This window comes from Aegilops tauschii, chromosome 6, assembly GCF_002575655.3.
Source record: "Aegilops tauschii subsp. strangulata cultivar AL8/78 chromosome 6, Aet v6.0, whole genome shotgun sequence".
Classification (NCBI taxonomy): domain Eukaryota; kingdom Viridiplantae; phylum Streptophyta; class Magnoliopsida; order Poales; family Poaceae; genus Aegilops; species Aegilops tauschii.
Genome location: NC_053040.3, coordinates 485,571,799 through 485,585,553, shown reverse-complemented (window position 1 = coordinate 485,585,553; position 13,755 = coordinate 485,571,799). Strand labels below are relative to the sequence as shown.

The 13,755-nt window shown below is 50.1% G+C and overlaps 1 pseudogene; it reads right to left on the bottom strand.

Moving 5' to 3' along the window:
* Positions 1–10,046: 10,046 nt before the first annotated feature.
* Positions 10,047–12,102, bottom strand: LOC109732074 (uncharacterized; annotated as a pseudogene).
* Positions 12,103–13,755: the final 1,653 nt, after the last annotated feature.

Genomic DNA, 13,755 nt, shown 5'->3' with positions numbered 1-13,755 from the left:
TTGCTTGATGCGGCGCAGGTCACCCGCGGCCGGGGGGCGGTCGCGAGTGCCCTGGAAGTTGGCGGTGAAGCGGCTGCGCATCTCGTCCCAGGAGGAGATCGAGCCGGGAGCCAGGTTCAGGAGCCACGTGCGAGCACCATCCTTGAGCGCCATGGGAAACCAGTTCACCATGACCTTCTCGTCTCCGTTGGCCGCCTCGGTGCTCATCTCGTAGAGCTGCAAGAACTCCGCGGGGTCGACGGTGCCGTCGTAGCGAGGAGGCAGGTCCGGCTTGAACTTGCCCGGCCAGGCGACGCTACGCAGCTCGGGGGTGAAGGCGCGACAACCTGCTGTGGTCACCAGAGCCCTTTGCTGATGCGGAGCTTGCTCTTGATGGTTCCCGCGCGCCACAGCCAGAGGCAGTACGCGGTCTTGTCGCGCTGGTGCAGGGAGCACGGGGGCGCCTTCTTGTGGCCGAGGGATTTCTTGGCAGCTTCTCTCTTGTCGCGCGGGCGCTGGATGCGGTGGGTCACGTCCAGGGGCCGCGCGCCTTGGAGCCAGGGGGCCGTCTTGGGGCGGAGGTGGTGGAGGCACTCCCTGAGCCACGTCGCCCGTACCTGGCGGAGGGCGAGGCAGCGAGAGGGACGGCGCGGGAGAGCCCCCCATGGCGCTGACGAGCTCGGTGATGCGAGCGAGCCATTCTTAGTAGAGGTCGTCGATGGGGCGGTCATGCAGGAGCTCACGTGCCAGAAGCAGCGCGGCTTGCGCGTCCGTGGGGGCGCAACGAGCGTGAGACGACGAGCCAGCTGGGGTCAGCGACGGAGTGGCGGGGTGCAGCGAGGATGCTTGCTGCTCGTTCCCCGCCGTGCCGGTGGCGGCGTTGACGGCAGGCGACGGAGAACGACGTGGAGTCCCGCCGACAGGAGCCATCTGGGCAACGCGAGCGGCGAGAGCAGCCCGGCGCTCGGCGCGGGCTCGGCGGGCGTCCGACATGGATGCGACGAAGCGATGGGACGCAGATCAGCGGAAAGAAGATTTCGGCGCACCCCCTACCTGGCGCGCCAAATGTCGGATATCGGGTTCCGGCAAAACCCTTAAGGTTCGAACACTGGGGTGCGCACGAAGATTTCTCCCTACCGAAACACGCCCTCAGCCTCGCCGCGATCTCTAAGCTAGCTCGATGAACAACACAAGAGACACAAGATTTTTACAGATTTTCGGGCCACCGTTGTGGTGTAATACCCTACTCCTGTGTGTGGTGTGGTGGATTGCCTCTTGGGTTGATGATGAACAGTACAAGGAAAGAACAGCCTCGCGAGGAGAGGTGTTCTTGTGGTGCTGTGGTGTGTAGATAAACTTAACTTGTCCCTTCTACTATGGTGGCTAGCCCTATTTATAGAGGCCCTAGTCCTCTTCCCAAATATTGAGTGGGAAGGAATCCAACAACGGTCATTTTGAAAGGGAACAGCTAGTACAAGCGATCCTGACTAAAGGTGGTCTTCGTGTTGGGGATCGTTGCAGAAATTAAAATTTTCTACGCATCACCAAGAACAATCTATGGAGTCTTCTAGCAACGAGAGGGAAAAGAGTGCATCTACATACCCTTGTAGATCGCGAGCGGAAGCGTTCAAGTGAACGGGGTTGATGGAGTCATACTCGTCGTGATCCAAATCACCGATGACCGAGCACCGAACGGACGGCACCTCCGCTTTCAACACACGTACGGTTGGGGAAGACGTCTCCTCCTTCTTGATCCAGCAAGGGGGAAGGAGAGTTTGATGGAGATCCAGTAGCACGACGGCGTGGTGGTGGAAGTAGCGGGGATCTCGGCAGGGCTTCGCCAAGCTCAGTCTCGATCTATCTCTATAGATCTTGATGCCTAATATATAAGCAGCTTCTCCAAGGTCCTTCATTGAAAAACACTTATTCAAATAGGCCTTTATACTTTCCAAGAATTCTATATCATTTCCCATCAACAGTATGTCATCCACATATAATATGAGAAATGCTACAGAGCTCCCACTCACTTTCTTGTAAACACGGGCTTCTCCATAAGTCTGTGTAAACCCAAACGCTTTGATCATCTCATCAAATCGAATGTTCCAACTCCGAGATGCTTGCACCAGCCCATAGATGGAGCGCTGGAGCTTGCATACCTTGTTAGCATTCTTAGGATCGACAAAACCTTCCGGCTGCGTCATATACAATTCTTCCTTAAGAAAGCCGTTAAGGAATGCCGTTTTGACGTCCATTTGCCATATCTCATAATCATAGAATGCAGCAATTGCTAACATGATTCGGACGGACTTCAGCTTCGCTACGGGTGAGAAAGTCTCATCGTAGTCAACCCCTTGAACTCGTCGATAACCCTTAGCGACAAGTCGAGCCTTATAGATGGTCACATTACCATCCGCGTCTGTCTTCTTCTTAAAATCCATTTATTTTCTATGGCTCGCCGATCATCAGGCAAGTCAGTCAAAGTCCATACTTCGTTTTCATACATGGATCCTATCTCGGATTTCATGGCTTCTAGCCATTTGTCGGAATCTGGGCCCTCCATTACTTCTTCATAGTTCGAAGGTTCACCGTTGTCTAACAACATGATTTCCAAGACAGAGTTGCCGTACCACTCTGGCGCGGAACGTGTCCTTGTGGACCTACGAAGTTCAGTAGGAGCTTGATCCGAAGTACCTTGATCATCATCATCATTAACTTCCTCTCTAGTCGGTGCATGCACCACAGGAACATTTTCCTGAGCTGCGCTACTTTCCGCTTCAAGAGGTAGTACTTCATCAAGTTCCACTTTCCTCCCACTTATTTCTTTCGAGAAAAACTCTTTCTCCAGAAAGGACCCGTTCTTGGCAACAAAGATCTTGCCTTCGGATCTGAGGTAGAAGGTATACCCAATGGTTTCCTTAGGGTATCCTATGAAGACGCATTTCTCCGACTTGGGTTCGAGCTTTTCAGGTTGAAGTTTCTTGACATAAGCATCGCATCCCCAAACTTTTAGAAACGACAGCTTAGGTTTCTTCCCAAACCATAATTAATACGGTGTCGTCTCAACGGATTTAGACGCTGCCCTATTTAAAGTGAATGCGGCAGTCTCTAAAGCATAGCCCCAAAATGAGAGCGGTAGATCGGTAAGAGACATCATAGATCGCACCATATCCAATAGAGTGCGATTATGATGTTCGGACACACCATTACGCTGAGGTGTTCCAGGCGGCGTGAGTTGTGAAACAATTCCACATTTCCTTAAGTGTGTGCCAAATTCGTGACTCAAATATTCCCCTCCACGATCTGATCGTAAGAACTTTATTTTCCTGTCACGTTGATTCTCAACCTCACTCTGAAATTCCTTGAACTTTTCAAAGGTCTCAGACTTGTGTTTCATTAAGTAGACATACCCATATCTACTCAAGTCATCGGTGAGGGTGAGAACATAACGATAGTCACCGCGAGCCTCAACGCTCATTGGACCGCACACATCGGTATGTATGATTTCCAATAAGTTGGTTGCTCGCTCCATTGTTCCAGAGAACGGAGTCTTGGTCATTTTGCCCATGAGGCATGGTTCGCATTTGTCAAATGATTCATAATCGAGAGACTCTAAAAGTCCATCAGCATGAAGCTTCTCCATGCGCTTGACACCAATGTGACCAAGGCGGCAGTGCCACAAGTATGTGGGACTATCGTTATCAACTTTACATCTTTTGGTATTCACACTATGAATATGTGTAACATCACGTTCGAGATTCATTAAGAATAAACCATTGACCAGCGGGGCATGACCATAAAAAATATCTCTCATATAAATAGAACAACCATTATTCTCGGATTTAAATGAGTAGCCATCTCACATTAAACGAGATCTAGATACAATGTTCATGCTCAAAGCTGGCACTAAATAACAATTATTGAGGTTTAAAACTAATCCCGTAGGTAAATGTAGAGGTAGCGTGCCGACGGCGATCACATCGACCTTGGAACCATTCCCGACGCGCATCGTCACCTCGTCCTTTGCCAGTCTCCGTTTATTCCGCAGCTCCTGTTTTGAGTTACAAATATGAGCAACCGCACCGGTATCAAATACCCAGGAGCTACTACGAGTACTGGTAAGGTACACATCAATTACATGTATATCACATATACCTTTGGTGTTGCCGGCCTTCTTGTCCGCTAAGTATTTGGGGCAGTTCCGCTTCCAGTGACCACTTCCCTTGCAATAAAAGCACTCAGTCTCAGGCTTGGGTCCATTCTTTGGCTTCTTCCCGGCAACTGGCTTACCGGGCGCGGCAACTCCCTTGCCGTCCTTCTTGAAGTTCTTCTTACCCTTGCCTTTCTTGAACTTAGTGGTTTTATTCACCATCAACACTTGATGTTCCTTTTTGATCTCCACCTGCGCTGATTTCAGCATTGAATATACCTCAGGAATGGTCTTTTCCATCCCCTGCATATTGAAGTTCATCACAAAGCTCTTGTAGCTCGGTGGAAGCGACTGAAGGATTCTGTCAATGACCGCGTCATCCGGGAGATTAACTCCCAGCTGAGTCAAGCGGTTGTGTAACCCAGACATTTTGAGTATGAGCTCACTAACAGAACTATTTTCCTCCATCTTACAACTGAAGAACTTGTCGGAGACTTCATATCTCTCGACCCGGGCATGAGCTTGGAAAACCATTTTCAGCTCTTCGAACATCTCATATGCTCCGTGTTGCTCAAAACGCTTTTGGAGCCCCGGTTCTAAGCTGTAAAGCATGCCGCACTGAACGAGGGAGTAATCATCAGCACGTGACTGCCAAGCGTTCATAACGTCTTGGTTCTCTGGGATTGGTGCATCACCTAGCGGTGCTTCTAGGACATAATCTTTCTTGGCAGCTATGAGGATGATCCTCAAGTTCCGGACCAGTCCGTATAGTTGCTGCCATCATCTTTCAGCTTGGTTTTCTCTAGGAACGCGTTGAAGTTGAGGGCAACGTGGTCCATTTGATCTACAAGACATATTGTAAAGATTTTAGACTAAGTTCATGATAATTAAGTTCATCTAATCAAATTATTCAATGAACTCCCACTCAGATAGACATCCCTCTAGTCATTTAAGTGAAACATGATCCGAGTCAACTAGGCCGTGTCCGATCATCACGTGAGACGGACTAGTCAACATCGGTGAACATCTTCATGTTGATCGTATCTTCTATACGACTCATGCTCGACCTTTCGGTCTTCCGTGTTCCGAGACCATGTCTGTACATGCTAGGCTCGTCAAGTCAACCTAAGTGTTTTGCATGTGTAAATCTGTCTTACACCCGTTGTATGTGAACGTTAGAATCTATCACACCCGATCATCACGTGGTGCTTCGAAACAACGAGCTTTCGCAACGGCGCACAGTTAGGGGGAACACTTGAAATTATTATAAGGGATCATCTTATTTACTACCGTCGTACTAAGCAAATAAGAAGCAAAACATGACATCACATGCAATCAAATAGTGACATGATATGGCCAATATCATTTGCTCCTTTTGATCTCCATCTCCGGGGCGCCATGTTCATCATCGTCACCGGCATGACACCATGATCTCCATCATCGTTTCTTCATGAAGTTGTCACGCCAACGATTACTTCTACTTCTATGGCTAACGTGTTTAGCAATAAAGTAAAGTAATTTACATGGCGTTATTCAATGACACGCAGGTCATACAAAAAATAAAGACAACTCCTATGGCTCCTGCCGGTTGTCATACTCATCGACATGCAAGTCGTGATTCCTATTACAAGAACATGATCAATCTCATACATCACATATATCATTCATCACATCTTCTGGCCATATCACATCACATGACACTTGCTGCAAAAACAAGTTAGACGTCCTCTAATTGTTGTTGCATGTTTTTACGTGGCTTCTATAGGTTTCTAGCAAGAACGTTTCTTACCTACGTAAAACCACAACGTGATATGCCATACTATTTACCCTTCATAAGGACCCTTTTCATCGAATCCGATCCGACTAAAGTGGGAGAGACAGACACCCGCTAGCCACCTTATGCAACTAGTGCATGTCAGTCGGTGGAACCTGTCTCACGTAAGCGTACGTGTAAGGTCGGTCCGGGCCGCTTCATCCCACGATGCCGCCGAATCAAGATAAGACTAGTAGCGGCAAGTAAATTGACATGATCTACGCCCACAACCTCTTTGTGTTCTACTCGTGCATAGAAACTACGCATAAACCTGGCTCATGATGCCACTGTTGGGGATTGTTGCAGAAATTAAAATTTTCTACGCATCACCAAGAACAATCTATGGAGTCTTCTAGCAACGAGAGGGAAAATAGTGCATCTACATACCCTTGTAGATCGCGAGCGGAAGCGTTCAAGTGAACGGGGTTGATGGAGTCGTACTCGTCGTGATCCAAATCACCGATGACCGAGCGCCGAACGGACGGCACCTCCGCATTCAACACACGTACGGTTAGGGAAGACGTCTCCTCCTTCTTGATCTAGCAAGGGGGAAGGAGAGGTTGATGGAGATCCAGCAGCACGACGGCGTGGTGGTGGAAGTAGCGGGGATCTCGGCAGGGCTTCGCCAAGCTCAGCGAGAGGGAGAGGTGTCACGGGAGGGAGAGGGAGGCGCCAGGGGCTGTTATCCGGCTGCCCTCCCTCCCCCCTCCTATATATAGGCCCCCTGGGGGGGCGCCGGCCCTAGGAGATCTGATCTCCAAGGGGGGCGGCGGCCAAGGGGTGGCTTCCCCCCAAGCCAAGTGGGGGGCGCCCCCACCCCTAGGGTTTCCAACCCTAGGCGCAGGGGAGGCCCAAGGGGGGCGCACCAGCCCACCAGGGGCTGGTTCCCCTCCCACTTCAGCCCATGGGGCCCTCCGGTATAGGTGGCCCCACCCGGTGGACCCCCGGGACCCTTCCGGTGGTCCCGGTACAATACCGGTGACCCCCGAAACTTTCTCGGTGGCCGAAACTGGACTTCCTATATATAATTCTTCACCTCCGGACCATTCCGGAACTCCTCGTGACGTCCGGGATCTCATCCGGGACTCCGAACAACTTTCGGGTTACCGCATACTAATATCTCTACAACCCTAGCGTCACCGAACCTTAAGTGTGTAGACCCTACGGGTTCGGGAGACATGCAGACATGACCGAGACGACTCTCCGGTCAATAACCAACAGCGGGATCTGGATACCCATGTTGGCTCCCACATGTTCCATGATGATCTCATCAGATGAACCACGATGTCGAGGATTCAATCAATCCCGTATACAATTCCCTTTGTCAATCGGTACGTTACTTGCCCGAGATTCGATCGTCGGTATCCCAATACCTCGTTCAATCTTGTTACCGGCAAGTCACTTTACTCGTACCGTAATGCATGATCCCGTGACCAACCACTTGGTCACTTTGAGCTCATTATGATGATGCATTACCGAGTGGGCCCAGAGATACCTCTCCGTCATACGGAGTGACAAATCCCAGTCTCGATCCGTGTCAACCCAACAGACACTTTCAGAGATACCTGTAGTGTACCTTTATAGTCACCTAGTTACGTTGTGACGTTTGGTACACCCAAAGCACTCCTACGGCATCCGGGAGTTACACGATCTCATGGTCTAAGGAAATGATACTTGACATTAGAAAAAACTCTGGCAAACGAACTACACGATCTTATGCTATGCTTAGGATTGGGTCTTGTCCATCACATCATTCTCCTAATGATGTGATCCCGTTATCAATGACATCCAATGTCCATAGTTAGGAAACCATGACTATCTGTTGATCAACGAGCTAGTCAACTAGAGGCTCACTAGGGACATGTTGTGGTCTATGTATTCACACATGCATTACGATTTCCGGATAACACAATTATAGCATGAACAATAGACAATTATCATGAACAAGGAAATATAATAATAACCATTTTATTATTGCCTCTAGGGCATATTTCCAACACTTCGCCTGTCAAAGGCGCTGGTGGTGTCACCGTCTTGGGCTCCACGATGACCTCCGTCCTGCCGTCCTGCTGGTCTTGGTTTTGTTGCACCGTCATGGAAACCTTTGCTTGACGCCTCGGTACTCCACGCCTGCGCTTGCCCCCTTAGCACCAAAGGAGAAACGAGGACACTGCGCGCTGGCGCCCGCCTGGCCTTGGTCGTCATGGCTTGCGTCATGGGAACCTCGCGAGGTACCCCTTGCCTTGATCTCTCCGCCTCCTCGCGAGCCTGCCTGGTGAGGCCGCTCCTAAGGAGGCCTGGTGTCGTCTGTCCCGCAAGGCTTGGCCCCTCGCGAGGGTCCGTACTGGGCCACTGGTGGAGCCACGCCGCGGGCCGCAGGCAGGTAAGTCTGGGGACCCCGTTCCAGAACGCCGACGTCAACCCAAGGGAAACATTCCCTTCCAGCCGATCGATTGAAGATTCAGGCGGTCTCACCCGCTTCGTCGGATGGGACGCAATCCATTGTTCCTGTTTGTTACACTTCATGGACCGTAGCTGAGGCCCATTCACCGCTTTTTGCATGCGCCCACCGTATCTCTTCACAACCACTTTTTCCCAGCACACATCTCATTCTCTCGCATCTTCTCTCCCAGCCACACTTATCAGCTTCCGCCGCGGCTAACAGATGGGTCACCGACATTGTAATGGAGGTGACGGGGGTGGTGATTGCTGGGGTGTTGCAAGGCCATCATCGGTGCCATCAACGGCGACCATCGACGCCGTGAGCAGAGCAACATCACATGCATGAGGAGACGGCAACGGGTGCAGCCGGCGTCCGAGTTGCGACAGAGAGGCGAGTTTTTTTTTCTACCACAGCCTCCCGGTGAAGGCTACGACCGCCTCCCCATGTGGTGTGTCTGTGCTTGTCGCGAGATGGCACCAGCCAGCGGAGATGCTGCGACCGCGGTCACCGCACGGTAGAACCAGCCAGCGGCGATGCAGAGACTGCGGTCACCGCGAGCTTGAACCAGCCAGCAGCGATGCTGCAACCAAGTCGGCGGCATGCTGGAACTGGCTAGGCACGGTGCTTCAACTGGCAAGGTGTTGTGTGGCGCCACCATGCACCCTTTTTGGCTATAGCCGTGTTAGCCGCAGGCTAGAACCGGCGGCGATGATGGTACAACCATGTTGGCAACTTGCTGGAACCGGCATCACAAGGAGCTGGAACCCGCACCCAGATTTGTTGCAATGGGCTGCTGGGACCGGCATGGGGATAAGCTGGAACCGGTGCCCAATTTTGATGGCATCCGCGACTTGATTTGCTTGAACCAACCCTGATTTGCTGGGACCGGATCCTCAGCTTGCTACAATGTCCTGCACCATGAGATGTGAGCATGGCGAGCTGCATGTAGCGGCTGGTAGGCCGGCGTCTAGGCGTGCTCAACCTGGTGTCTCGGCATGCTAGAGCCGGCCAACAGCGGAGGAAGTTGTGCTCGTGATGTCGTGTGCTAGAGCAATTGACCATAGAGTTGCAACCGTGGCGGCCGTGCTGCAAAGATCAGCGAGCACCCATGGTAGGGGACGGGGCGAGAATTTGGTGAGCTGCGAGGTCCTGCTGCGTCTCACGGGCGGGGGGGGGCTACTCCGGGCGTTGCATCGAGGGTGGGCATGAGATGTGCGCGCACGTGATGCGGGGGGATTTTTTCTGCCTGCGTTAACCAAGTGGGGATGAGGGAGGGAGACAACTACAATCCCACAACTGTTACTGACCAAATCTAAGGACTAGCACGCCACCAGGTGATATTTCGGCCGGTCGGCCGGCACCAGCATTGGCCTTAACCCAAAGCCACCTTTCTAGTGACCTATGGTCCCTCCCTACACCTACACCTACAAGCTTGTTGATGTACCTTGACCTCGCACCAACACACACTATCTAAGCCGTTGGCCGTACCAAGCCGCTCAATGGCAAGCCAGGAGCACCGCATGCACATGCTATAGAATCCGCCGTCTCCGTAGCCATCTTCCGCCGACTCATCTTCAAGAGGGATCAACACATTGACTTTGCTCTCATAGATGAAATAAAGAAAAAATAAAAGAAAAATAATCATACTGTATTCAACACGACCATGGCACAAAAGAGAGCAAACGTATATACACGGGCTTCAAAGTAGTATACAAGAGTTACTCCAACAAGAGAGTAGCCGAGATATATTTTATACTATCTAGTCAATTAAGAAACAATTCAAGAGAAAAACAATAACACACGCAATAGCTACTAGTATAAATTCTCGAGTCCAGGAACTAATCGGCCGCATCTTGGTTGTCAGCCGCCATGGTGAGAGCAAAAGATTCACCGATGGTGCGCAAGTGAATCATAGCATGGGAACCGGCCTTCGCCTCGGTGATCTTCTTCCTGAATAAATCAACCTCCTCGCTAGTCCGTGGATAACTCGAAGGACGAACCCCAATATGAGGGAACTTGTGAGTGCATAGCTTGCACACCTTCCTATCATGCAGAGATACCTCCTTGATGTTCACCACAGCTTGAATGGCGCGCCTGACGTATTCCATGAAGTTGTCATCGGATTGGAAGCCATAGATAGTTAGCTTTGCCAGATTTTTGTGCTTGAAATCAGGAGTAGATGGCTCCCACTTTACATCTGTTTTCATGGAGCGACTTTTTTGCGACTCCATTTGGCACTTATGATCCCATATTGTGATGGAAAGCTCTTCTACAGATGGTGCGGCTTCAAGAAAGAACAATGTCCAACTGATATCACATTCCTCAGGAAGATTGTTGAGATTCACAAGGCGTAGTTTGCTGAGCACAGGCGCAACCAGTTTCCTGCATTCTGGTTGCACCCAAATCTGTGATATAGGCAGAACAGATTAATTACAAGATGTTCTACATAAATTACATCAGTCATGGGCCTAGAACGCGGGCACATCACAAGGACTTGCTATTTTGACCACAAAAATTCAGTGTAGAACTGTGGATTACAAGTGAATTTATATCCCGCTTTGGATGGCGTACATGCATATTTATAACAGGATCAATTGGATACATTCTTTTGGTGGCTTGTTAACATTGTGATAATATAAAATCCTTTAAAACATATATATAACCATCCATCATAATAGACAAAACCAGACAAAGATGATCGTAGTGAGCTTTTCCAAAAAGAAAGAAAGAAAGATGATCATTTGTGAGTACGTACCTTTTCACTTAGAAAATCCAGATGGAGATCACTTATCGAGGGGACATTAACAAGCAATTGGCTTAGCTTGTGGTTGTTTGATGAATGATACGCGTTAGTGAGGCTTAGTTTGGATAGCCGAGGGACAAAAACCAAGGAACAAGGGATTGTTAGTACAATATGCCCATCTATGCAAGGTCATCCGTTGAAGCTTGGGTAGACTGTGAAGCTCTAGTCTTAAAAATTCCCCATAGACGAATGTAAGCTCAACGAGTCTGGCGTGTTCTACGCGCAGCACCGACTTGTCCCCTGCATCACACCGGGACAAATGCAACGACTCGAGCCTCTTGCAGGTGGTTAGGATGTTGGGTATGTCCGATTGACGGAACCTGAGGTTGTGCAGATGCAGCCGCGTGAGGCCGGCAAACGCGTCCGGACACTCACCGATAAAACTGTTGAACATCTTCGCAGAGTCGAGGAGATCCGCATCAGTTGTCTTATAATAGACGTCCTTGGTCAGGATCTCGAACTCTGCCTCATAAATCTTCTGGGTCGCCATGGCGAGGGCGACGGCCCTGCCGATCTTGAGATGGTCGTCGCCTCTCATGATGAACCTGAGCTTCAGCATGCGGACGGGGATCCCAGGAGACCTCGTGCTCAGGATCTTGTCCGTCGCGTCGGCTACATCACGGTTCATCCAGCGTAGATCGCCGTCGCTGAAGTCGACGACAATCCGAGAGAGCAAGGCCGGCAGGTTGAGCGTTTGCTTGGAGACGAGGCAGGTCCTGACGGCGTCGAGCATGCCGAGCCTCTCCAGGATGTTGAGCAGCACATGGTCGGGCAGTTTGATTAGCCTGTCGACTTTCAACAGCTGGATAGATATAGATTGATAAGTTCAATGAGTCATGCACAAAAATTTGAGAAGGAGGACACAAGCAACGGGGGCTTACATCACGACGGCGGCGGCTAACCCGGTTGAGCTTCATGGCGCGCGGTCTGATCTCAAGGAACAACGAAGTGGCAGATGGCGGCTACGCTTACATGCCGGACGGCGGAAATCGCCTGCATGCACCTTCCTAGGAGGTTTATATGGCAGCCTCCTCTGGCTTGAACGAGGTTTCCTGATCCTATTCCACCTAGGTAAAGATAGCCTTTTTTTAGCATTGTTTATAACAAGACGCATTAAATGGGTAGGACACATCTAATTTTTTTTAACACGACACATCTAGTTATTGTAGAGTACAATACATCTCAATCAATCAATATCCCATTATCAAAAAAAAAAATCAATCAATATCCCTCAAAAAAAATTCTCAAACAATCAATACAAAGGAAAAACAGGAGGAAAAAAAAATGCCCCCACGTTTCGCTACATAAAATCAATGATCACATAGAACAGCTTCTCTTTGTCTATTTTTATGTCTGATGCATCTTCAACCAGAGTTCTATCCCTTCTTTCAATCTTTATAGCAAATTAGTGTAGCACACGGTAGCGACAAGATTAACTGTTGTCAGCATCGTTGTACGTGGAATCGGAATCGCTTCCATGCCACCTAAGCATGTTGGGCTGCACAAAAATTGCATCTCGAACAATAATTATTTTATCTAGGGTTTTTGTCTCCCTCCCCTATCCCTTGGCGGCTAGGGTAACCTCTTCCCTCCAGGCTTCACCGGCGAACCCGTGGATTCACCTCCCCTCTGCCTGCCGCTCCGGCGGCCGGTGGTGGGGAGGGGAATTCCGGTGCCTTCGCCCCGGTTAGTAGTTTAGGTTAGGGTTTGTTAGTCCTCGCAGATGCGGCGCTCAGACAGATGGCGGCGCTTCTTCTTCCAATTTATCTTCCGGGTTCCGTTCCTCCTCGAGTTTGTTCATCTGGACGTAGTCGACGAAGCTCCGGCGTAGATTCTTGCCGTCTACTTTGGACGGTGAGGTTAGGGTTTCTCGTCGTGTGGCGAGATTTGGTGTCAGGTGTTTCAGATCTATTCAGGGGTTCAACGACGGCGATTGCCGCACGTGCACCAAGACTTCCCAGTTGTCATCGACAAGGTCAAGCCGGCTCCAGTAGGGGAGCGGCGACAGTGGGGCGTTAGCGGCTGATTCTAGATGCGGTAGTGGTTGTTTGGTGGTCTCGGAATCTCGATGTAATTTTTATTATATTTGAGGTGTTTTGTACTTCCGCTGAACTTTGATAATAGATCTGGATCTTTTTCGCAAAAAAGCATCGTTGTATGTGGTGAACCAACTGTGGTTGGATGGTTAGAGGGACAGTGGTGTCACCAGCCCACCAGGGTTCAAGTCCTGGTGCTCGCATTATTTCTGGATTTATTTTAGGATTTCCAGCTATGCGCTTTCAGTGGGAGGAGACGTTACCGTCGACGACGAGGCGCGCCTACGGTGACTTCGTAAACCTCAAGATGCTATGTCGGCTCATCTCTTGAAGGTGCTCATGGGGTAGGGTGTGCGTGTGTGCGTTGATAGGGGTGAGTGTATGTGCGTATGTATGAGCGCTTGTGTCTGTATTGTGTTAAAAAAAGCATCGTTGTACGTGCACTTTTCTCTTCCTGGAAGACATGTTCCAAAGTAAGAGCAACTCTAACATATCTGCTAAAAATGTGTACCGCAAATTTCGTTTACGGTATGT